This window comes from Anabrus simplex, chromosome 2 (genome assembly GCF_040414725.1).
Source record: "Anabrus simplex isolate iqAnaSimp1 chromosome 2, ASM4041472v1, whole genome shotgun sequence".
Taxonomy (NCBI): Eukaryota; Metazoa; Arthropoda; class Insecta; order Orthoptera; family Tettigoniidae; genus Anabrus; species Anabrus simplex.
The window spans coordinates 1,098,034,476-1,098,062,009 of record NC_090266.1 but is presented as its reverse complement, the minus strand read 5'-3'; the positions used below and the strand labels follow the sequence as shown (position 1 = coordinate 1,098,062,009).

The 27,534-nt window shown below is 41.7% G+C and overlaps 1 protein-coding gene across 2 annotated transcripts in view; it reads left to right on the top strand.

The window, feature by feature from the left end:
• The first annotated feature begins 918 nt into the window (after positions 1-918).
• Positions 919-27,534, top strand: part of LOC136864720 (KN motif and ankyrin repeat domain-containing protein 2) — a 480,434-nt gene continuing 453,818 nt past the window's right edge. For both annotated transcript variants that reach the window (XM_067142058.2, XM_067142057.2), the window contains exon 1: positions 919-1,045. The gene's annotated coding sequence lies outside the window, so the exon portion shown is untranslated. The remainder of the gene's footprint in view (positions 1,046-27,534) is intronic.

The following is a 27,534-nucleotide window of genomic DNA, read 5'->3' as shown; positions in this document are numbered from 1 at the left end:
AGTATCCAATATCATTTCATTTCATATGTCATTAATTAATCATTGCCCCATAATAATAATTTCGTGTGGCTGTTTCTAGCCGAGTGCAGCCCTTGTAAGGCAGACGCTCCGATGAGGCTGGGCGGCATCTGCCATGCGTAAATAACTGCGTGTTAGTGTGGTGGAGGATAGTGTTATGTGTGGTGTGTGAGTTGCAGGGATGTTGGAGACGGCACAAACACCCAGCCTCCGGGCCATTGGTTAAAATCTCCGTCCCGGCCGGGAATCGAACCCGGGACCCTCTGAACCGAAGGCCAGTACGCTGATCATTCAGCCGACGAGTCGGATATCATTTCCCCAGAGGATTGCGACAGGCTTCGGCAGCCGGCACAATTCCTATCCTCGCCACTAGATAGGGATTGTTTCATTCCATTCCTGACCCGGTCGAATGACTGGAACCAGGCCGTGGATTTTCATTTTCATTTTCATTGTAATGTGTTATTTCTTAGTGACTGTAATGAATTAATAAAGCGTATCAAAACAAAAAAAAATCGATCATTATTCCGCACCAAACACAGTCACATGGTGTGGATAAGAAATCTGCTGAATATCTTGCTTACTTATCAAGTGAGACAAGATCAGATAAACCTCCGGTAGATGAATGAATCATATATCAGAGCCTCCGCTAGGGCCGAGATCTAACAACCGCGAAGGGCACGTTTTCAAATTCATTACTGTGTTCCCAATGTTTGCAAAGGGCTACCGATAGGTGAAAAAAATCAAGCTTGTTGTTTAGAGGTGCTGGCGAAGAGTATTGTGTTTTTAACCTTGGAGCGCATTGGTTGCTGGGTGTAGAGCCCCTCTGCCTCCCCTCCACCTCGCTGCTCTACGGCGACACAGCGAGCTGTCTTGAACCTGGAGAGAAAGTTCTGTAGTAGGGCTGGAGATCCCGCGGAGGGAGAAGTGCTCTTGTACGTCTATCTTAGTTTAGTAGGTCAAGGGGTTGAGAGTTTTGGTGTGAGAAGTGGTGTGTGCCGACAACCCATGGGATTGCTCTAACAAACAGGTAAGCCACTATATTCCGCCCCATTCACTCGAAAGTAACGAGAGAGCTTGATGCCTGTAGAGACGGAGCACCTGTATACAAGGTGTGTGTACTGTACCAACCGATTCTACTGATGAGCCAGTGAAAGGATACCTCTCAAATTATTTATAACTGAGAATCATGCGAAGGCCTGGATACTAAGTTTCACCAGGGTTAAGACTCTCGTTCAATTTGTGCCTTTTAGTGCAGGTGTGTGCGGCCGAGGAAGAAAGAGAGGTAGGCAGGTGCTGCCTACTACTGAGAATGTAGCTAAGGCCTGCCCAGTGTGCACATGGAGTCTTACCTGGTACATTCCTGCTCTTATCAGCGCCACGCCAACCGAGATAAGAGCAGAGATTTCCCGTCGGCATTTCTTCCTTTTATACCCTTTATAATGATGATAAACTCAGTTTGATTTAATCTATTATGTTCAATGAACCTCTCAGTATTTTACTTGACCCATGCTGCGATTTAAAGATCCTGGTAGTGGTCTGTATTGGGAGTTGTAGTTCCTGTTCTACTGTGGAGGTTAGGAACATTATACACTGTCCATTTTGTCTATATATGCGTGATGTTATTGAAGTTTCAGTAATTAATTTGTATATAATATAATTGCATTTGTTTGGAACAAGGTTAAGTTTAGGAGTTAGGAACCTGAAATGAGGTTGTCACAGGATTTCATCGCAGTGTTATTGCTGAATTTAAGGGAGAGCACCTCCTAAGATCAATCCATCGTCAGTGATCTGCATTTAAGGCTGTCGCTCAGGTATCGTTTCTAAAACAATTGTGATTTCCCTGGCGCCTTTGTAGTGCATACGGTTATGAGTAGGTACTGATCCCTAGTAACTGCTATCTTGTATTGTGGAACATGATTTAACATTCAGCTGTGTGTGCTGTCAATCTTTATAAGAGTGCCGTGAAGAAGGCGAAGCAGACAAGCCGAATAGCCTCTTCACTTGTTTTCAGATTCGTCATACAGTGTTTATATTTCCTTGCACTTCAGTGAAGAAAAAGTTCGGCTCCGTGGCTACTTTGTTAGCATGCTGGCGTTTGATCCAAGAGGTGAGGGGAGGGGGTGCCGTATTAGCATAATAATTCGTCATAGGTAAGGCCCCATCCTCACAGACACGCAGGCCACCTGTAGGTGTCAATTCGAAAGACCTGCACCAGGCCTCTCCAGAGACCACACGCCATTATTAGTTTTTAGCGAAGAAAAATACGAGATTTGAGCACTGGCTCATCTAATCTATTCTGTTGAAGTCTCTTTCTTTGTTTTTTATTGACAAGGAGTTGAAACCAGTGAACTATTTCGTAACTGATGGTAATAATTTAGTAAATAAGATATGTTCTATGATTATTTTTTTCTTACTATTTGCTTTACGTCGCACCGACAGAGATAGGTCTTATGGCGACAATGGGATAGGAAAAGACTAGGAGCAGGAAGGAAGTGACCGTGGCCTTAATTAAGGCACAGCCCCAGAATTTGCTTGGCGTGAAAATGCTAAACCACGAAAAAACATTTCCAGGTCTGCCGTCAATGCGATTCGAATCCACTATCTCCCGAATGCAATTCGACAACTACGTGACTCAAAGTATGCAGCCATTTGCTCGGTCTCTCAGATATCAATTTAATTTGTCCCATTCTAATGGATCGTACTTCAGTTTATCTTTTAATATCACAGAACCTGAGAATATTTCACAAAAATCATTCGTTGTTCTAAAGTTTCTCATAGTGTAAACATAGAGATAGATAACATAAATCCTGGCGACTTGTGACAGTGTTATCTGTTAATTTGAATGAGAAATGTCTTAACTTAAGTCTAATCGAAATCTTAAATCAAGGACATCTAGGAATTTTTGCAATGTAGGACACAAACACTTTACAGTATATTTAATTCTTGTCTTCAGCTAGATCCCCGAATTTTCAAACAGTTCATTGCACCTACCTCAGGTGCGGTTGAATAGATTAATTCTATCACATCTCAGCATAAGTTTGAGAAATATTGATTAGGAGGAGAAAGTGCAGAAAGGAACTGTCCACCATACCTCTTGTAAAAACATGAGTGAAGCTTTGAATGACGAATGGCCCTATTAGGAATGGCCCTCTTGTTAAAGGGTCTGCTGAATTTGTGGGACCATGGGACAGAAATGGCAGCGGAAAGACATTTCTGAGTTACTTACGAACAACACCCGGATTTGATTACATGCCACTTTTAACTGGCGCATCGTACACATTGCCAACTTATTCATTTCGTCGTTGCGCCTCGAAATTCCTTTGTGGCAATGTTGAGTGGATGAATACTGACCCGCAGCGCATGTGTCACTTAGGAGGAAAATTCGTCAGTATAGTTCATGCAGTGCTGAACCTTACATGACAAAAGCTTTCTCTTCAGAGTTCTAAGCTGGAATATTATCACATAGCGGGTTTTCTATGCGCAACGACGATATATAAATCCTGATCATGGCCGCCCTGTTTGCAGAAATACGTATTCATTAGGCAAGTTTTGTCATTTTCGCCAGTTTTTACTTTTTCATTTTGTCTCATTTTTCATTTTTAGCGATTCGTTTTAAAGCTATTTTTCTTTGTTCTGTGTTATATCATTTTATGGATTTGCCTTGGGTAATCTACATACCTGAATATCGTTGGAGCGTTCAACAATTTAGAACACTCAAACACCAAAAAGATTTAGTACTCGGTTCGAAAACTGTGATTTAAAGTTACCTTCTACAACCCTTCTCCGTACTCTTTGGAAATATACATCCCTGGAAAGCGAAGAGACATTGCTTCTAATTTGGATGGGCTTGCGATGAAACGGTAGAAGGTACAAAATTCACATTTCAGTCAGGTTGTCGAAGAGCCGGAGTACTAACATACGTACATGGGCTTGTGAGTTTCATTTGTTCGTGAGAGATTCACTGTAGTTTAAGGCATAACTTCCAGGTGTTGGAATGCCATAATCTGTGTCCATTGAAGGAAAACTATTTTAAAATTCGACGAGGTTATTTTTTCTACTGATGGTCAGATACCATTCTGAGAAAGATGTGAAGTGAAACGGCTAGCAGAAAGATTTATTACAATTCAGCAACATGTAGGGCGCTACGAACACGTGGTATGAAGTATATCAGTGGACTGCAGGGATTGCTAAAGTTGCTAATAATGACGACGTAGGCCTACAGATGATCGGTTATTTTGCTTGTTTCTCGTAAGAACTCCATTTTACAAAAGGACTGAAGTATTATTATCTCTGTCTAACGCTAGAAAACACCATGCGTTGTGAAATAATGGGCCACACTCCGCGGTTCTGTTGAAATATTAACAGCCCCCTCTTAGTAGTATTCGAAGACTGACGTATTTCCACAAGTGCAAGCAAGGTATTTCTGTAGGCCCATTTATTATTATTATTATTATTATTATTATTTGATGATGCTGTATTCACTCCATTACAAGTAGAAGGCAGTGTTGACAGTACACATATTTACTATTTTGGGCTTCGTGCTTTTGGGAAATTTTCTCGCTCATTTTACATTTTTTGACTATTTGTAGGTAATTTTTCAGCATTTAATAACCCATCCATATCCGAGCCCTGCTTATGAGCATCGCTATTGACGAATGACTCGTGGCTAATTTAAGGTACGAGATGTACAGCAGAATGACCACATGCAAGTGTTCTTCTTGGTCTCTTGAGAAAGATGGACTCCGTGTAATCTGACCTTACCGAGCTCGATAGCTGCAATCGCTTAAGTGCGGCCAGTATCCAGTATTCGGGAGATAGTGGGTTCGACTACCAGTGTCGGCAGCCCTGAAGATTGTTTCCCGTGGTTTCCCATTTTCACATCAGGCAAATGCTGGGGCTGTACCTTAATTAGGGCCACGGCTGCTTCCTTCCCACTCCTAGCCCTTTCCTGTCCCATCGTCGCGATACCACCTATCTGTGTCCGTCCGACGTAAAGCAATTTGTAATCTGACCTTTTCTTTTGAAACCTCGTTCTGCGGATATTTCTTTTCGTGACGGACCAATGGAACGACTCAATAGAACTTGTTTAATAATAATGTTGTTGGTTTGTCTCGCTAACTATTTTAACGAGTTTCGGAGGCGCCGAGGTCCCGGAATTTTGGCCCGCAGGAGTTTTTTTTTCGTGCCGGTAAATTACCGACACGAGGCTGGCGTGTTGAGCACCTTTAAATACCACCGGACTAAACCGGGATCGAACCAGCCAACTTGAGCTCAGGAGATGAGCGCTCTACTACCGGAATTATTCAGTCCGGCAATAGATTTTTCTTCATTTGAATGTATGTGCTTAATTCGTTCGTAGAGGCTGAACTTAAAAAACGAAGACGTAATTTATAATTAAAATAGGTGTGTGTGTGTGTGTGTGTGTGTGTGTGTGTGTGTGTGTGTGTGTGTGTGTGTGTGTGTGTGTGTGCGTGTGCGCGCGCGCTACAGTATTTCACATTCCTCATACTTTGGTTAAGATGCGGTCGAATTAGTCCTCAGCTGCACCTGAAGTATGCGCAGTGAACTGTTTGACAAATAAGAGAACTAGCTGAAGACTATCGTATTACGCCTGTTTTGTAAATGTAACTGTTCGTGTTACTCCAGATAGCACATAAATTGCGTGAAGTGATGAAAGGTTGGACATTGTTTGAAGCAGATTCTCTTCCCCATTCAGAAGAAACGACGTCACAGATCCCTTTTCGCATCTTCTAAGCGTGTTAAATGTCGTTTAGATAAAGCGGATGACTTAGGGCTGTCGCACATGCTTCATTTTTCAGTGACGGTTGGCTTGCACAAACTTAGATGTACTCTCTCGTCAGTGCAAAACTGAGCAATGTTCGCTAGTAAGTTGAACGATTTAATAGTTGTCTTCGGCATGGCATGAAAGAAGCCTCGCGCTGTTGGGAGTATTTCCAGAAAGTGTAAGTTGAAGCGTGTGTGGTGACAGTTTTCGTTGGAGTTATTGGCATGTGTTACCGCGTTCTTTTATTTTTAATCCGAACTCCAATAGGCGAAATACTCTCCTGGAATACTAACTTAAAGGTCAGATCGGATAAGAAAAATTGTGCCTACGATTTTCTGATAGAGAAGTTAAAGGAGGTTGATCCGCGGGCGAATAAAGATGCGGTGATAAAGAAAATTAACTCGCTTCGAACTTGCTTTAGAAAAGAACAAAAGGTGAAAGACTCGAAGAAATCGGGTACTTTTGGCTGATGCAGTTTATCATCCCATCCGATGGTGCAGTACTTTGATGAACCTTTTGGTGGTGCTGTTTGAGGATCCAACTAGCCTTCGGGTGGATGAGGTAGGTTGGTGATTATTGATTTTAAAAAACATGGCGCAACAGCTCCGAAGGCCTGCAGATTGAGGTGTCCTGTGGTTAGCACGTCGGATCCTCTCGGCCATTAGTCTTGGCTTTCTAGACCGGGGCCGCCATCTGTCAGATAGCTCCTCAATTGTAATAACTTAGGCGGAATGGACCTCGAACAAGCACTCAGAACCAGGTTAAGATCCCCGACATGGCCGGGAATCGAACTCGGTCTCGGAGTTAATAGGCAGGCATGCTACCCCTACACGGCGGGGCCGGCGATTATTGATTTTAGAGGAAGTTAATCTGCGCGAGTAGCCGCCGTGGCTCAGGCGGCAGAGCGTCGGCCTCTCACCTCTGGGTTCCGTGGTTCAGATCCCGGTCACTCAGTGTGAGATTTGTGCTGGACAAAGCGGAGGCGGAACTGTATTTTCTCCGTGTACTCCGGTTTTCCCTGTCATCTTTAATTCCAGTAACACCTTCCAATATCATATCATTTCATTTCATCTCTCTGTCATTCATCATTACCCCAGAGGAGTGCGACAGGCTTCGGCAGCCGGCACAATTCCTATCCTCGCTGCTAGATGCGGTCTTCATTCATTCCATTCCTGACCCGGTTGAAACTGGAAACAGGTTGTAGAATTTAACTTCATTTTTCATACAAATGCGCGACCATCCTCTCTTATCACTAATCATAGAGAAAATGAGGCCCGATACTTCGAAACTGAAGGTATCAACATACGAAAGGGAAGGGCTGAAAATGAGACTCCCTAGGCATCGTAACCTTAATACCGTCGGGGTTGGAAGAATCAGTTGACCAAGTGAGATTACAGTACCCACCATAAGTACTTGGACATTCATATTTTCGACCAGCCGGGCTGAGTGGCTCAGACGGTTAAGGCGCTGGCCTTCTGACCCCAACTTGGCAGGTTCGATCCTGGCTCAGTCCGGTGGTATTTGAAGGTGCTCAAATACGTCAGCCTCGTGTTCGTAGATTTACTGGCACGTTAAAGAACTCCTGCGGGACTAAATTCCGGCACCTCGGCGTCTCGGAAAACCATAAAATAGTAGTTAGTGGGACGTAAAACAATTATTATTATTATTATTATTATTATTATTATTATTATTATTATTATTATTATTATAATATTTTCGACCATTGATAGCGGAAATGATACCCATGATGCTTGTCTGAGTAGAGAGTTCAGTGTTTGTGTTTCGAACCTAACAGTAAAATGGGACCAATCGTTTACGTGAAGACCTTAAGTATTTTGACATGAGATTTCACTTATAACAATGATTTACTTACGTCTTATTTACAGTTCTTTCACCCAAACATATATATTTTTTTGTTAGTTGCTTTACGTCGCACCGACACAGATAGGTCTTGTGACGACGATGGGACAGGAGAGGGCTAGGAGTGGGAACGAAGCGGCCGTGGCCTTAAGGTACAGCCCCAGCATTTGCCTGATGTCAGACTCGTTGGCTGAACGGTACTGGCCTTCGGTACAGAGGGTCCCGGGTTCGATTCCCGGCCGGGTCGGGGATTTCAACCTTAATTGGTTAATTCCAATGGCACGGGGGCTGGGTGTATGTGGTGTCTTCATAATTTAATCTTCATCACGACGCGCAGATCGCCTACGGGAGTCAAATAGAAAGACCTGCATCTGGCGAGCCGAACCCATCCTGGGATATCTCGGCACTAAAACCCATACATTTCATTTTCATTTGCCTGGTGTGAAAATGGGAAACCACGGAAAACCATTTTCAGGGCTGCCGACAGTGGAGTTCGATCCTACTATCTTCAGAATACTGGATACTTGCTGCACTTAAGCGACTGCAGCTATTGAGCTCGGTCAAACATATATTGCAATGGGGAAAAGGAAATAGTATTCATTAGATCTTAGGCAAGCAGTGATTGCAGCTTTGAAGAGAGGCAATAACCAAGCACAAGTTACAAAAGACTTCGGTCTTTCTAGACAAATTTTAAATGTTTGTAACAGTCTACAAAAACCGCGGAACACGTCTAAATAAGCCTAGATCTGGTTGCCCTAGAATTGTTGCCCCTACAGTTGACTCATTCGAAGGCAGTGCGTTGCTTGATCCTTGTACGATGGCAGTAGATGTACGGACTAATTTAGAAGACAATTATAAGATCAAACTTGGCTTAACTACCATCTAACGGTACCTCAAACACCAAGGTTTAATGGGCCGACGACCAGGCAAGAAGCCCTTGACTTCAGCAAAGAACAGGAAGGCGTTGCATTTGCTAAGAAATATGGTGGTTGGACGAACAAGGGATGAAGTAAAGTACTATGGAGCGATGAGAGTAAATTCAATAGGTTCAACTCGGATGGAAATTCCTTTGTTAGACGTCCAGTTAACGCACGCAACGATGTACGATACCAAAAATCTATAGTAAAACATGGTCATGTAATGGCTTGGGGCTGCTTTTCTAGACCTGGAGTTGGTCCACTGGTAAAAATTGAAGGCATCATGGGTCCAGGGTAATTGTACTACATATGGTACCGTATACAAACAAAAAGTACCACGTGGGTGGTTATACCAGCATGACAATTACCCTGAACATACCTCCAAGTTTATCAAAACATGTCTCAGCAAGAAAAGTCAGGGTTGTTGATTGGCCAACTCAAAGCCCTGACCTAAACACAATTGAACATCTATGGGAGGAACTCAAAAGGCGTGTTAAACGCAAAACCTACACAAACAAGGACGCACATTGCGAATCTTTAACTGAAGAATGGTCCAAAATTCCTGTCTCATGTCTTGAGAAATGTGACTCAATGCCAACTCTATGTGCAGCAGTTGTACAAGCAAATGGCTACCTGACTAAATACTCGATGATACGAAGTGCATGTGAACCCCTGGAATAGTTTTTCAGTTTAGTTGTGTGTGTCAACATATTTATAGTCTCCATATATTACTACAGTGTAATTATTTCTGTTACACATTTGCGTTTGTATGGATCTGATGGTTTTGTTGGGTGTAGAAAAAGTCTAATTATTTGTGTTGTACAAGTGCAGGCATTAATTTAGTAAACAACGAAACCAGAGCAATTTAATCGTTTGTCTAAATACTTATGGCCGATACTGTAGGAAAGATGAATGTGAGGAGACTGTAGGTACGTGAATGAATCGTATCCATCAAATTTCATTATAATTTTTGTCCTAAATGGAAGATAATTGCTTTTAAGCAAATTAAGAGTAAAATTAGAGGTTAAGTAATAAATACGATTACTACTAGAGAAATATTTACATACATACTTTGCTACATTAGGACTATGAATTAGACTACGTCAGTAGTAGGTTCAGTATGTCATTTGTTCATGTAACACTTTCGTGTGTGAAGTCTTTGCTCACTTATCTTCTTTGCTTTGCTTCTTGTTACTTGGTGGGGCGAGTTGTTGACTTGTTCATAACCCGCTCTTCTTTTGCTACCGCTTTTTCCCACACCTGTGGGGTCGTGGGTGCGAACTGTGGATTTGACCCTGTTTTACGGCCGATGCCCTTCCTGACGCCAACCCTGTATGGAGGGATGTTCATAACCCACTATTTAATATAATTATTTGTCCAGGGATCACACTACTTTTCTTTCAACATAAATGATTTTTGTGTTATTTACAATATTCTTTTCACCTTCATTTTCCCGTCTGAACTGCCCGCGCTAGTCACGATGGACAAAGATACTGAGAATTCAGACACAGCACTTCCATTCGTCGGTGCTAGCCCTGGACCTCAGGAATGAAACAAAAGACGGTATGAAGAAGCGGAATGCCACAGAAGAGATTCGTGTGTACAGCGAAATAGTCGCCGTAATTACGTATCTATATTTCTCTAGTAATAATGGTATTTATTAATTTACCGCTGATTTTATTGTTGATTTGTGCGAAAGCAATTATTATCCTCCATTTAGGACCAAAATTAACAGTGAAATTTCATTGATACGAATCGTTCACATACCCGGAGACTGGCACAAATAAGTGACATCAATGTCAGACTCAGCTAGCGGTCTCATGGTCGCCAACCCACCCGCTCAGTTTGAGAGCCCCTGAGGCCCCTGTTAGTTGCCTCTTATGACAGGCAGGGGATACTTTGGATGTATTCTACCTTGCTCACCCACAGGGGGTTTCGTGCTGATGACCTGACAAGCAGTTCTTCATAAATTACTCTGCATGTTTATAGAATAGTTAGTCCTAGGGCCTGAGAAGAAATAGCAAGGAAGAACTTCAGATATCCATCCTTCCTTCCAGTGGCTAAGAAACAGTGTGTAATGGTCAACCTTTCCTGTGGAATAATTTCTTCTCTCTTCACTGTGTTAAGTCTGAAGAGTTGTCCGATTAAGAAGAGTTAAATACGTTTCTGCATACATCCGCAAGTGATTGTACCAGCCACCTGGTTCTAACCCCCAGTTCACTCAGTAAGTCCGTGTGCGACATTTTTTTTGTTCGTTTCTATAGCCATTTCTTCGTACTTCCTTTTCTCCAGAAAGTGCATTTTCTTATTTTTCGCAAATAATGGTCAGAGCTACATATATAGACTACCATCATCCAACATGTTTCGACTTAATCTTGCGAACACAGAGCTGGTTGGCCATGCGATTAGGGACGCGCAGCTGAGAGCTTGCGTTCGGGAGATAGTTGGTTCGAACCCCACTTTCGGCAGCTCTGAAGATAATTTTTCGTAATTTCCCATTTTCACATCAGGCAAATGCTGGAATAGTACCTTCATTAAGGCCACGGTCGCTTCCTTCACAGTTCTAACAGAGTTGTGGAGAAAGACAGTTGTGTATGCCAGTCTTCGCTTTCCGTCTTGTTGCGACTTACTTTAGCGCATGCAAATCGTCAAGCAAGACGTAGCGTGTGTGACCGCCTTTAGAGTTTTATGACATTCCTAAATGGAAAATATCTGAAGAGGAAGAACAATAACGTCGTTAGTAGGTACGGTAAACGTGTTACCGGACAAGAACATGTCACAGATAATGTGCATCTGTATTGATGTAATCTGAATTGATATAATAGCTGTGAAGAGTGGTTCCACCCAACAGTAGGTTATTTGAAACCCATGCTCAACAACCTTTGGAAGTACACGAATAAAAGAAAGCTATATATCAACCAACCATACCATATTATAAACAAAAAATCCGTATAAATGAAACTGAAGTTTTATGATTAATGGTCGGAGCACGTCGCCTTTGCAGAAGACACAGAATAAATACCGTAGTACTCAGCGAGATAAATGAAATGTCGTATGGCTTTTAGTGCCGGGATATCCCAGGACGGGTTCGGCTCGCCAGGTGCAGGGCTTTCTATTTGAATTCCGTAGGCGACCTGCGCGTCGTGATGGGGATGAAATGGTGATGAAGACAACACATACACCCAGCCCCCGTGCGAGAACCCGGGACCCTCTGAACCGAAGGCCAGTACGCTGACCGTTCAGCCAACGAGTCGGACTCAGCGATATAGCTTATACAGCACTCAGGTGGTCAGTACACATACTGCGCAATCATTTATATGCTGTCCGTCCTCTTGGCTGAATGGTTAGCATAGTGGCTTTCGGTTCAGAGGGCCTCTGATTCGATTCCTGGACGGATCGGGGATTTCAATTTTAAATAGTTAATTCATATGGCTCGGGGGACAGGATGTTTGTGCTGTCCCAAATATACCTGAAATACACCTCACTTAACGCTATCCACAATCACACTAAGGCTCGGTTTTCCATGCAAGGCAGATTCCGTCCACCTTACAAGGCGGCCCAGGGTAGCAATAGATTGCACGATTTTGTATATGTACCTATTTGTTTTCCTTTACTCGTTTTGTTCAGCATTTTTTAATAGTTTTATATGATTTGAGTTAATTTGTGGATTTGAACATTTGTTAATGTTCATAATTATTTTAAAACATTAGTTTGTTTACATTTCATATTCGTAGATGTGTTTTAGCTAAGCGTTGTCGATCTGGCAGCTTTTCAACAAAGGCTTTTTTTATAATGAAAATAATTAACACATTCTAAAAATCAGTATTTACATTATACCCAAGAATGGTGATTTTTAGCGTTTTGAAATAGGACATTTCGCTTTTTGATTTGTACATTTAGCATTTTTTAGAGTTTAAATATTTGTAGTTTAGTGTTTCGTAGCCTTTTGAATAAAAATGTAGAATAAGAGTTAATTGTGATAAATAGGTCTATTGTCTTTTGATAATTTTAAAGTGAAATAAACATAGCGTTTCGATAAAGGGTAATAGTAAAATAAAAATACGTTAAGCATGATACATCAAGTGTATATTTATTTTATATCGATATAGGCTAAAGCATAACACAGAAAAATAAGCTAAATTATATTGTTGAAAAACCAGAATATTAAAAATAAAATAAAATTCTGAAGTCATGTTCTTGAATTGGTGACACTGTTGAAGAAAATCGTAGAAGATACCTGAACAGTTTGTTTTGAAATTCGTGTCCTATCATTTGCAATTAAATTGTACTTACTGAAATATATTTCAGCATGTCCTGTATTGCTGGGACCCCAAATACATTAGACTTGCTTAGGCAACTGTGAGTGTTTGAGCATAACAGCCAACGCTATTTGCAGACAGTTCAAAGGGGCACAAACACCTCGATTTAAGTTTCCAGAAGAAGAGTAAAGAAAACCATAATTAACATCTTATTTGAAAAAGTCTTTGGTTTCGCATATTTGTAGCATTTTAGTATAAATTTCGCTCTTTATATCACATTTTTAAAACTCGTTAAAATGGATTATAGGTCGTGAAAATTGAAAATATAAAAGTACAAGCCGTCATATGTATATCCCAAATATATCGCTATTGCGAAAAATCACCATTTCTAGTCATTTCGCATAACAGTAAATGGCGGTGATCATGCAGAGGTTCTCGAATGCAAAAGAACATTATCTGCCAGCACGTTCTTGTTCATTGAAAATCGAAACAGAGTAATGAATCTTCTAATGTTGAGCGTATTCACACTTATTCAAACATTGATGATATTCAGGTACGTTGACCACTCAACGTAAATGCATAAACATGTTTACATTATAATGCAGAACATATAACAATGACTTAAACATAAGGTATTAATAAAGTAGATGTCCGGCTCCATGGCTAAATGATTAGCGTGCTGGCCTTTGGTCACAGGGGTCCCGGGTTCGATTCCCGGCAGGGTTGGGAATTTTAACCATAATTTGGTTAATTCCCCTGGCACGGGGACTGGGTGTATGTGTCGTCTTCGTCATCATTTCATCCTCATCACGACGCGCAGGTCGCCTACGAGCGTCAAATCAGAAGACCTGCACCTGGCGAGCCGAAGTCCTTGGACACATCCCGGCACTAAAAGCCATACGCCATTTCATTTTTTATAAAGTATATTTCTGAAAATTACACGGTAATGACGCAGAGTTGAAAAATGCCCTGAAAAGCAAAGGATGACGAGAAATACAAATTTGTGAAATTTGGGGATTTATATATGGGGTGTATCAAAACTCATTGGCACAACTTTAGGAATGAGTTCCTCGTATAGAGAGAAGTTGTACTTGCAGCGCCGTTCTAGTGTTGCGTTCTTCACCGGCACCAACCAATTGACTTTTCACAACTCACAATACGTGTGTATGCAAACAGTCGTTCAAATTCATTGCATTTTTTCATACTCTCTACTTCTCATCTGATCGTGGCTGCTCTAGCTAGACACAACCGTTGTTTTATTGTTGCATGCAGTACCATTATCCCTTGCTTACTTTAGTCTTGTAAATGTTTTTTTTCTTTGCTATTGGCTTTACGTCGCACCGACACAGATAGGTCTTATGGCGACGATGTGATAGGAAAGGCCTAGGAGTTGGAAGGAAACGGTCGTGGCCTTAATTAAGGTACAGCCCCAGCATTTGCCTGCTGTGAAAGTGGGGAAACCACGGAATACAATCTCCAGGGCTGCCGACAGTGGGGCTCGAACCCACTATCTCCCGGATGCAAGCTCACAGCCGCGCGCCTCTAACCGCACGGTGAACTCGCCCGGTATTGTAAATGTTAATAAAATTGCAAGATGTGATTTGAGTTACAAATATCTTGCCATTCCACTAAAGAAATCCTATGATATAATATATAATGGCCTTCGGTTAATTTTCACATACCAAGCTTGATAGCTGCAGTCGCTAAGTGCGGCCAGTATCCAGTATTCGGGAGATAGTAGGTTCGAACCCCACTGTCGGGAGCCCTGAAAATGGTTTTCCGTGGTTTCCCATTTTCACACCAGGTAAATGCTGGGGCTGTACCTTAATTAAGGCCACGGCCGCTTCCTTCCCACTCCTAGCAGTTTCCTGTCCCATCGTCGCCATAAGACCTATCTGTGTCGGTGCGACGTTAAGCAACTAGCAAAAAAAATTTAAAAATTCACATATTCATTATCGCTAGTTACTTAATCATGAACTGTTGTTCCTAAGTTCATTGGCGCCCTTTAAAATGTTGCACAATGTGTATGCAGGAAAGCCATTATGTTTCTATTTTTATTTTAAATTCCTATAAATCACGTTTCCAGGTTACCTGATAAGCTGACAATGTGCGGGAGGTTAAAATGGTGTCAACTTAAAACCAAGTAAAGTTATGCCACTAGGTGGCCGATGGCGTCAGCTCTTTTCCACCTCTTCATTTATACCTACACTTCTAGTGTTAACAGCTATTTTGCTACCGTTTCATAAGACTGTTATCTGCACGCAACTGTTTCGACGGCAACTGTTATGTAAAAGAAACTGTTTTGCACAGCGCTAATGACAACATGGCTTCAGATATGCCTAATTACAGAGTTATCTAACCTTTTAGTAACGTTAGTGCAATCCGACACTCCCAACACTGTTGCACTGAATATGCCTGGTATGCCACCTCTAACATACTGTCCAGGTATCAGACGAAATGTTCTAAGTGCCTGAATACAAGCCTTTGCTCATCTTCGCACTGAGTGTCGAACATGATCAAAAATACCTGGTGTAGTGCGCACTGTCTAACAGGCTGCCACAATATGCCCACGGAGAGTCTAGTACACAATACACAGCAGTCCAATGCACGACAAACATAACGTGTTCACAGACGTAATAGTCCAGGTGGTTTAAACGAGGAGAGCTTGTTGGCAGAGAGATTCTGACAACCCTCCACTTATGCATTTCCGGACCCATGTTGGCATGCCCATTTTCCCCTTCCTGTGTGAGGAAACCATTCCTTAAATTTTACCGTTGGAGTTTTTTGGTTTGTTTTACACTTGTTTTACGTCGCACCGACACAGATAGGTCTTATGGCGACGACGGGATAGGAAAGGCCTAGGAGTGGGAAGGAGTCGGCCGTAGCCTTAATTAAGGTACAGCCCCAGTAGTTTCCTGGTGTGAAAATGGGAAACCACGGAATACAATCTTCAGGGCTGCCGACAGTGGGGATCGAACCCACTATCTCCCGGATGCAAGCCCACAGTTGCGCGCCCCTAACCGCATGGCCAACTCGCCCGGTCCATTGAGTTTTGATACATCTGTATGAATTAGCAGTGTTTATTATACGTATCAACATACGGGTCCTGGTTATTAAACGCAGTGGCATGTTTCGTGTAATCAAGTGAATATCCTCGGATTTCTCACACAACAAAGAAAATTAACAAATCATTAAACATAGATGCGTTTGCGAATTAATAAACTGCGGCATAGTGATACATCAATCAGGGTCTGTAGAATAAGCTAAGAACCTGTAATAATTACAGGCAGAGTAATTACTTTAATTGGTGCACATAATCTCACTGTACAGCGAGATTCGTAACTTAGTAGACTTCGCTCTAAATGTGTTGTTTGAACTGTGTAAATATGTTTAAAACGTCTTGTGTTCTTCAGTATAAAGGAAATTTTCTCCATGTCGTCTTTTATTAATTTTATTTTCCAAAATATTAATTTGTAAATTTTAGCTTTCTCTAAGATTATCATGCAGTGCTTCTTAACCTTCATATTGTTTATCTGTTTCTCTAAATCGGTCCAGATTATGCGTTGCAAGGGACCGACTGAACGAGGTTCTGCTGTACATCCAACAGCCTTCAGTATTTTACTGGCATATGCATATCATGCATGCAAGCTTGCATTCGGGTATAGTGGGTTCGAACCCTACTGTCGGAGGCCCTGAAGATAGTTTTCCGTGGTTTCATGCCCGGCAAATGCTGGAGCTATACCTTAAGATCACGGCCACTTCCTTCCCACTCCTAGCCCTTTCCTATCCCATTTTCGCAGTAAGACCTATCTTGGTCGGTGCGACGTAAAAAAAATCCTTGCAACCTTTAATCTCGATTTTCTTTTCCGGCACATTACAAAGTCTAAAATTCGTAAACATATCTCCAACATACACACATCCTTCCAATGTCCTTTCTTAATATCGATTGTAATTTTTAGGCAGGGGTCGAAGTGTAAAAAAAAAAAAATAAATAAATAAACAGAGGTGGTACATTGTCGAAACCCATTTATACATTTTTTACAATTGGCTTTACGTTCTAACGTCACTAGCCCATGAACAATCAACACACATTCGCCCTACTGTTTTTGAATTTATAGCACTCTCAAATTCTCCTCTGAAATCCATTTTGTCCTTTCCGTATTGCGAGACTAGTGAGACTAGTTATGACTGTATTTGGTCCACTGACGTGTCCGCTGATCGCCCCGTGTCTTGTACCAGCTGCGATGACCACAAATTTGCCGCCTTGCCAAGTTGCAGTCGTATTTTGAGTAAGCATAATAGCTATCAACCAAGCCAGGAGCACTAGACGAAGAATCTTTCCAGTCTACCGTAGAGTGGAGCCTCTCTATAGAGACAAGAGGGTCTGCTGAATACTGTAGAACGCACTACATACATATCTAAAAAGTTATACCTTAAATCTAATATAGTTTTAATATTCTTTCAAACTATAGTCTCTAAAGTACTAAACTAGGTTGATTGGTGAGAAGTAGTATAATATTACCTGACTGTTCCCCGAGATGGCACGAAGTACCTACAATTCATCACTTGTGGGATAATTCGTAACAATCGGATAATTTGAGGTTTGAGTCCACTGTTGTTATATTTGCATATATTATATAAAATGATGGCTGGATTACCATTCATTGTGCCCTGCCATTATTAAACACTGCTCCTCCTATGGTGTCTGTTTCCCCGTTGGGGTTGTGGGCAGTAACTGAAGTGTTTGGTACATGTATGCTTTCTATCTTTCAATGCCTGTCTCCTGTGGGAAACGTGACTTGTAAGTAGGGACCTGCGTTTTTCGCGTTTGCGATAAGTCTTTAAAAAAATATTCCTAAAATGCGTGGGAAGCAGTTACTTATACATAACGTTGACAATTTGAAAAATGGACAGATTTATTTCGCGAAATAAAACTAAATGAGACAATAAGGCGAATATGCCAACTTTATAATTTTTTTATGCATTAGTGTTTCGCCCAGTATTCATCTTTAAGAGAAATGTCGATTCATCACTAGTGGAAAAAGCGAAGCCTATTCCATTCTTTAAAAATGAGAATGATTCAGTTATCACAAAAGGGTACAGTGAACTGCAAGAACAAACCAATCAAATTGCGAGATGGAAAAATAAATATTGTGAAAGTTCTGATTATTTTGCTTGACAGTCATCCTGAATTTAGTGGCAGAACTCTCCAGTCAGTGTGGTAACCATGTGCTAATGTTGACTGAACATTTCTCTTCTTGCTACACAGAAGTTTAGAGCGTCTTGCGTTGCAACAGGAAATGTTCTCCTTTGAGAGTTCGAAAAAAATAGTTTTTTTCTGTCACATTATCCCTCTTCAGTGATAATTGAATGATAAAAATGTGTATGTCTCTTTAAATAGAACTACATATTGTTCTTCAATAATTTATTTACATGAAAAAGTACCTTTAGAGTTCCAAAATATAACATGGTTATAAATAACGCGAAATTCTTCAAAAATAACCCCGATTTCCACCAAGAAATAAAACTAAAAATGCAGGTCCCTACGTATAAGTCATACTCATGCATAATTCAATAACTTTAATTTCTCTTCCATATCAACGGATTGAAAACTTTCCGTAGTTGTCGTCACTTCTTTTCAATACCTTCAGATAGAGAAAATTATCGATCAAAATGATCTACTGAACATGAATAGCCCTATATTTTACACCATTTATACAGACAAAGTAAGTTCATTCCGGACTACGTCCACCTTAACTTGCTATTGCCCTGCTGAGTGGCTCAGACGGCTGAGGCTCTGGCCTTCTGACCGCAACTTGGCAGGTTCGATCCTGGCTCAGTCCGGTGGTATTTGGAGGTGCTCAAATAAGTCAGCCTCGTGTCGGTAGATTTACTGGCACCAAAAAGAACTCCCGCGGGACTAAATTCCGGCACCTCGGTTTCTCCGAAAACCGTAAAAGTAGTGGGACGTAAAGCAAATAACATTATTTATGAACTTGAACATAACTGCATTGTGGATGCACCTCATTGAATCAAAACGCTTTGAGAGTATTGCGCACTGATTTCTAGTAGCAGATCACACACATGTACCATTTGATCGTGACAGCTAAAGTTGAAACGTCGGATGGCGTCAGATCATACTGAAATGTAAGATAAGAAAAACTATTTCATATTATAGCAGTGAAGCAAGATGATTTCGCTGCAGTGCACAAACTAGCAAGGATGATACAAATAAAAAGCAAACTAGAAATGATGATGACGTTGCTCTTTGGTTCGCAAGTGTCTACTGGTTTAGATTCAATCAGAAGAATACATGCATGTAAAGTACGCCTATAATGATTTTGTAGAAGTGTCTGTAAACAAACGTGGTCGACCCTGTGGAAAGCACGTTGGGGCCGAAATTTCTTAACAGCTGCCACTCAATCCTATGAAATTAAAAGATATTCAAGATCTTCTCCCTTTATATTTCGGTAATAAATCACACTGCTAAGACAGTCTGAGATCAGTTGATAAATGTGAAAAGAAAGCAGTGTCAACGAAGATGTTGGGGAATTGCAGTGGCTAGAATAACCTCTTACTTTTCAGTATTTTATTTGTTGATTGGTGTTATGTACACCAGGTAAATGCTGGGACTGTACCTTAATTAAGGCCGCAGATGTTACCTTCCCAGTCCTATAATTTTCCCATTCTTGCGTCGCCGAAAACCTTCAATATCTCGTTAAACCACTAGCAAAAAAAAAAAAAAAAATAATAATATAGCGTTATGCAATTTTCACGTAAGAGTAGAGAGTTTTGGAAATGGGCATATTGAATGATATTCATCCATTCGATGAAAGCAAATGCCATGTTACTTCAGGAAATTGACACTGAACAAAAGGCCTATGCCACATCTGAACTACCTTTTCAGTGTAAGTAATGTTTTGCTTTACATCAGTTTGAGTCCGATGTGGCATATAACTATCTACTCCCAAGCCCTTCAATTTTATTGAGATTTTGAATTTGTGATTTAATAATTACAAGGAAATCGGTATCTATCTTTCTTTCTTTCTTTCTTTCTTTCTTTCTTTCTTTCTTTCTTAATCTGTTTACCCTCTAGGGTTGGCTTTTTCCCCTCGGACTCGGCGAGGGATCTCACCTCTACCGCCTCGAGGGCAGTGTCCTGGAGCTTGAGACTCTGGGTCGGGGGATACAACTGGGGAGGATGACCAGTGCCTCGCCCAGGCGGCCTCACCTACTATGCTGAACAGGCGCCTTGCGGGGGGATTGGAAGACTGGAAGGGATAGACAAGGGAGAGGGAAGGAAGTGGCCGTGGCCTTAAGCTAGGTACCATCCCGACATTTGCCTGGAGGAGAAGTGGGAAACCACGGAAAACCACTTCGAGGATGGCTGAGGTGGGAATCGAACCCACCTCTACTCAGTTGACCTCCCGAGGCTGACTGGACCCCGTTCCAGCCCTCGTACCACCTTTCAAATTTCGTGGCAGAGCCGGGAATCGAACCCGGGCCTCCGGGGGTGGCAGCTAATCACACTAACCACTACACCACAGAGGCGGACAGGGAATCGGTATATCGTGTTAAATTTTATAATCAGTTGTTTCAAGTTTATATTTTATTGTAGTCATTGATATTGTATCCGTTTAGAAGAATGCAGTTTTTCTTTACGTCGCACAGACACAGATAGGTCTTACGGCGACCATGAGATAGGAAAGGCCTAGGGGGAGGAACCGGCCATGGCCTTAATAAAGGTACAGTACCAGCATTTTCCTGGTGTGAAAATTGGAAACCACGAAAGTATCTTCAGGGCTGCCAACAGTGGGGCTCGAACCCAATATCTACCGGATGCAAGCTCACAACTGCGTGCTCCTAACAGCACGGCCAACTCGCCCGGTTTTAGAAGAATAAGTAGGTTTCCTGTAATATTTGTTTTTGAAAGTACGTTGATCCAAACTTCATTTTCAATTTTAGGTTGAGGGTTCCCCATTTTCACACCAAGGAAATGAACAGCTGTACTTTAATTAAGACTTAGTCTATCCCACCGTCTCATATAACCTGTCCTAGTCAGTGTCAGGAAAGACTGTCCGACTCGTTGGCTGAACGGTCAGCGTACTGGCCTTCGGTTCAGAGGGTTCCGGGTTCGATTCCCGGCCGGGTCGGGGATTTTAACCTTAATTGGTTAATTCCAATGGCACGGGGGCTGGGTGTATGTGTTGTCTTCATCATTTCATCCTCATCACGACGCGCGGGTCGCCTACGGGCGTCAAATACAAAGACCTGTACCTGGCGAGCCGAACTCGTTCTGGGATATCCCGGCATTAAAAGCCATACGACATTTCATTTCAGGAAAGACTGCTAGAAAATGGTATATGTTCTCAGAAAATACTGCCTGTAAAAGGAAATAACACATGTTGTTGAAACCACGGAGTCCGCTTATCTTAGTTCATTGAACTTGCTAACGATGCTATTTACAGATATGTCATTTGTACAGATATTTAAAAAATATAAGGATTTGGCTATATTGGACCTTCCAATTATAACGGAGATGTTATTCGAGATCCAGTAATCATGATGAAAGTAATCTTATAACGAAAGTCTTAATCAAGGATGAGTTTTGTTTTTAAATTGTGAGCTACATAGGATACAAGTGTGCAGAGTATAGGCAGGCGCAGCCGGCCCCGCGGTGTAGGGGTAGCGTGCCTGCCTCTTACCTGGAGGCCCCAGGTTAGATTCCCGGCCAGGCCAGGGACTTTTACCTGGACCTGAGGGCTGGTTAGAGGTCCACTCAGCCTACGTGATTAGAATTGAGGAGCTATCTGACGGTGAGATAGCGGCCCCGGTCTAGAAAGCCAAGAATAACGGCCGAGAGGATTCGTCGTGCTGATCACACGACACCTCGTAATCTGCAGGCCTTCGGGCTGAACAGCGGTCGCTTGGTAGGCCAAGGCCCTTCAAGGGCTGTAGTGCCATGGGTTTGGTTTTTATAGGCAGGCGTACACCTGCCGTCGTCGGAGAGACTGCACGGATCGGATTTGTTTGTGCGACTTCGGCCCGGTTTCACAGTATACGCTTAAGCCTTGGATCGGGCTTAAGCGGGAGCTTAAACTCTGTACGAGTTTCACAGTGGGGAGTGCAAGTGGTAAGCCGAGCTTATCTGTGATTGGCTTAAGCTGAATGCAACTGAGGTTTAAGCTAAGGATACAGTTCAGATGGTAAAACGATGGCCTTCTTGGAACTTGGCAGGTTCGATCCTGTCTCAGTCCTGTGGTGAAGGTGCCCAAATTCATAGTTAGTGGGACGTAAAACCAATAACAAGCATTAAATAACTTATATTTCTGAATACATTTCGAGGCTCGTGAAATAAGTTTCCGTGTTCCGATATACAGTAAGAGACAAAAAAATGTCGGTCGGTCACTTGCTTTCTTGGCTTACGCTGCGTGAACCATCAACGATAGACCCCAAGTGTAAGTGTACGAATTGGAGCATAGAAACCTCTACCAAAAAGTCTGCGATGGTATATACCTATTTCCAACCGTTTACCCTCTAGAAGCGATTTTATGCTATACTCAGCGGTAAAAAAATATAACTCCTTAACATTAAATAAATATTTCGATATTATCCTCGAATTCTTCATCGAAATAAATTGTTTGACCTCCTCCAGTATTTTATAAGGATTACAATAACCTTGTCAGGACATTTGCATGAATGGTTCAGAAGTTATGGCCATTTTAGACTGTAGTGGTAATACGTGTCAGCAGGACGGGCGAGTGACCTTTTTTTTAACTTTATTTTTGTTACTATTATTGGTATCACAATTTCCGTTCATTTTTCTCAATTATCTTGGCTGATAAACGATGTATAACCTACAAGTCAATCAATCATAGGCTACGGATGTAAACAAAGATGAGAATTGAATCATTGCGCATGCGCAAGCATTACCAACTTCGGAGATGTTCAGCTTAGTAAAGCTGCACATGGTCCCCCTACTGTGAAACTCGTATTGTTTAAGCCAAAGCGTAAGCCTTGTTTAAGCGGCGTTCGTGGCTTACTCAAGCTTCGGCTTAAACTCAAACTGTGAAACCGGGCCGACACCTGATTCGGAGCATCCGCATTTCCGACAGGGGGTCTCTCCTTCAAAAAGTGCCTAGTTAATTGCGTAACATCGTACAGTGAAGTTCATCTTCTTGACTATTCCTTGAAATTCTTTTACTGATTATCGAAAACAGTTACGGATAGTGAGGAAGAAATTGTAGTAACCAGTTGCTTGTGTGTGGAAGAAGAGGAGCAGAAACGGACACAAAAACGGACAATTTGGATTCACAAAATGAATAAGAAACGAGTGGATTACGGAGTGTCACACGTCGTTCGCTGATTTGGTTGATGATTGCGTGAAGTTTTTCCAAATACTTTCGTATGAACGCTAAGTTTTCAGTACTCCTAAACACCCTGAGACCATACTTAGCGAAGCAAAATACTAAGTACTGCCATGCAATTGAACCTTAACAAACCGGGCGAGTTGGTCGTGCGGTTAGAGGCGCGTGGCTGTGAGCTTACATCCGGGAGATAGTGGGTTCGAATCCCACTGTAGGCAGCCCTGAAGATGTTTTCCGTGGTTTCCCATTTTCACACCAGGTAAATGCTGGGACTGTACCTTAATTAAGGCCACGGCCGCTTCCTTCCAACTCCTAGGCCTTTCCTATTCCATCTTCGCCATAAGACCTATCTGTGTCGGTGCGACGTAAAACACATAGCAAAAAAAAAAAAAACCACTAGCAAAGCAAAAGAACCTTAACAAAGACCAGAAGTGTAACGTATACAATGTTAAAACACATTTCATACATGAAAATGAAAATCCACAGCCTATTTCCAGTAATTCGACCGGGTCAGGAATGGAATGAAGCCCCCATCTAGCGTCGAGGATAGGAATTGTGCCGGCTGCCGAAGTCTGTCCCACTCATCTGGGGAAAACATTTCAGACATGTTACCTATTTATGTATATCTGCCCATTAGTCCTGATACGTGGTCGGGAATGAAATTATGGTATATTTTTACGTCCGGATGCTCTTCCTGTCGGCAACGTTATTAGAGGAGCTAAGGAAATGAATATAATTGGGTAAGGAGGTGGAAGGAACCGGCTTTGGCCTACGAATAGAAACCGTCTCTGCATTTGCCTGGAAGTGAAAATGGAAATGGAATAGTCTCTTAAAGATAAGTTGATGTGAACGGATTATACCGCCATCTTGACCCACGACGACTTGGCTATGAACATGGACATTCTCATGGTTTTCAGTTTGGACAGTTATCAGTAGGCTGTGTACCTGATCTTGTTATATTTTATGTTTTTTATATTTTATTATGAAAGTTTAAATTTGTTAGTCTGTTGACAGTGCAAGTGAAATTTGCTCGGTGTAGCTGTATCTTGTGCTTCGTGAACAAATAAATAAATAAATAAATAAATAAATAAATAAATGAATGAATAAAACGACAGACAATTCTTAGGACAGCCGACAGTGGGTTTCGAGCCCACGTGTCTCCCGACTGTACAGTTTGTCTCCATAGCCGTAGCGCGTCAACACGCACGGCCACTCCGCTCGATGATATTTTTACTCTTAGTGAAAATAAGTTTAAAAATATTTAAATTGGACATAGCAGCAATGAAAATAAGTTGAAAATTAAAACAGTACTTAACGAGGAAATGTCCATCCAATCTCTTTCCAAATGGTATCCATTAGTTGTGAATAGCCAGGATGTCTCAGGTTGTATACTTCTTCATATTCTTGCGCAGTGGCCATCAGTTGCGCTGAATCCTTGAAGAAAGACTTGGAAACTTCACGAGTTAAAAGCACGGTGAATGAAAACGAACTACTGCTAACGGCGTGACACTTGTCGGGAAATCTCGAGGACATCATCCGCTCCATACGGCCTAATCGGATTGAATGCCCGTCGGTATTACCAAACTTTGGTACGTTACGGACTAGTGACGGCAGGACCATTTGAAACGATGTATACAAAATAAACGTCCGTTCCGTGTGGCCCGTCCATTGACGGCAGGTGTGCGCCTGTCTTATAATAGGAGTTCCAGATGGTCCAGTTCTACAATTTCTGAAAAACATGGGCAGGTGGCAGGCAATTGGCTGCAGACGTAGCTGGCTCCTTAATCCCACTTCTCTGAAGGGAAGGGACAGGTGGCAGATGGGTGAAGATGGTGACCAGGACACTGCCGCTGGTTCCAGCTGGCTCGGTTGTCTTTTAGCATGTTATTTATATTACGAACAAACTCTGACTGTTCGGAGGTGAATTAAACGTCATTCCTCTGACAGTATTTTCCAGCAATCGATAACTTGGAGATAAATTGAAATTTTACGTTACAACTTTATGTACGGTTTATTATTATTATTATTATTATTATTATTATTATTATTATTATTATTATTATTATTATTATTATTATTATCGGGCTAATATTCCGTCTCGGCCGGCCAAGAATGGGTTTTCCATGATCTCTCCATTTCAACTCCATACAAATGACGTGATTGTAAATAGCATAAGTGACTCCTCCAGGATTCCACCCCAGATCCCTTGGCACAAAAGGCAACCTCCTAATCATTAGAGCAATGCTGTTGCTATTTTCGGTAAAGATACTGATACGCGAGTACCTTCTGAGCTGAGTTACGTTGCCAGTATTGAAATATTGTCATAATTTCTGTAGTCTCTTTTTAATACCATATTACCAAGCGAGTTGTCTACACGGTTTGGGTCACGTAGTTGTGAGTTCGAACCTCACTGTCGGCAGACCTGAAGATGGTTTTCCATGGTTTCCACTTTTCACACCAGGCAAATGCTGGGGCTGTAGTTTAAGGCCACGGACTCTTCCTTCCCTGTCCTATCCCACCATCGCCATGAAACCTGAGTCGGTACGGAGAAAAACAGATAGCCAAAAATTATAGTAAAATATTCCCCATTACCACTGAACACAAAGAAAAATTAAACTTTTACAGCCTCATTTCTGGCCGCACATACATTCGTGTTTGCTACATCGTGTTTTTAATAGTGAGCTCTGAGTGATAGGAATAAGTTCAGGACCGGGCGAGTTGGCCAAGCGGTTAGGGGCACGTGGCTGTGAACTTGCATGCGAGATGTAGTGGGTTCGAACCCCACTGTCAGCAGTCTGAAGATGGTTTTCCGCGGTTTCCCCATTTTCACGCCAGGCAAATGCTGGGACTGTACCTTAAGGCCACAGCCGCCCATCCTAGGCCTTTCCTATCCCATCGTCGCCATAAGACCTAACTGTGTCGGTGCGACGTAAATAATTGTAAAAAGTAAGTTCAGAGTATTTTTCTTAGGTATGGCACGAGAGTAACGACCATATTTAATACTTGTTTTAATGTTTCCGGTAATTGTTATCGTTTGATAGGCTTGTGCTGTAGTTTTGAAACCACATTGTAAGTAATTTGCATCCTTTACCGCCCTCTATCCATAAATAACTCGTAGCCTCCAAAAGGAATTCAGTGTAAAGCCTACGCCCGCAGTAGGAATTACAGTAGTTTAAAACTCGCATCCCTTTCTCCCCATGATACAGTACCTATCTGAGTCGAAGATGGAAACCGTAAGTTCGAAACAAGCAGATTTACATGACTTTACATTATTCTGAACGTAAGTCACAGGCCTACGAGGTAGCTATCACAGTAAAAATTCAGTGAATAGATATCCGCTGGAGTTTGAATTTATAGTTTGTTCCTTTTCGCGTTGCGGAAAGGCCTCTATAATTAGAATAAAATACAGAATTTTTTGGAGGGCGTCAAACAGAAATGTTACTTTCATAATTCGAATTTTGGCAATCAAAACTTCTGTAATTCGAAGTCAAGGCAACGCAACTACAACAAATTCGAATTTTCACGATCTGTACCGTTATTAAATTGAATCGATAATAATTTGTACGTATGTGACGCGTATTTATAAACTTTTTCGATGGTCGGGCTGAGTATCTCATACGATTGAAGCGCAGGCCTTCTGACCAGAACTTGGTAGCCCGAACATTGCTTAGTCTGCTGGTATTTGAAGATGCTCAAATGCGCCAGCCTCGTGTCGGTAGATTTACTGGAGTGTAAAAGAACTCCTGCAGGACAAAATACTTAAGCAGTCAAGAAGTAGTTAAGGGGACGTATAATAATAATAATAATAATAATAATAATAATAATAATAATAATAATAATAATACATAATAGTACATGGGGTAGCAATTTAGTGCTTTGTTACATTCATAACAAATTACTTCGATCTTTGCTTTTTGCAATCCTAATTTTCAGTATAGCATGCACATACTAATTTTCATAATAAGTAATCTCATTCTTTGAGAAGTACAGAAAGCAGTGGGAGAATTGCTGTGAGATTGTGGTGTAAGGCTGATGACCTCAATGCCGAGCCTGAAAAACATTGTGGTAGAGATTTTAAAGAGAATCGAACCTCGTCAAGTGACAGACGGACACGGCATAGTCGTATATCAATTTTCTTTTCTGTTTCAGTTCTTAGCTTGAATTAAAGCTCAGCCTGTTGAAGACCGTTACATTAAAGCAATACAGGAGTTCATTGGTTGTAATTCTTGCTGAAAATTTACACAAATGTTAACAAAACTATCAAGGCGGACCTTGGCCAACAGGTGCGAGTGAAGTCTTCTCCCTCTTGTCATCCACCAAGAAGGTGA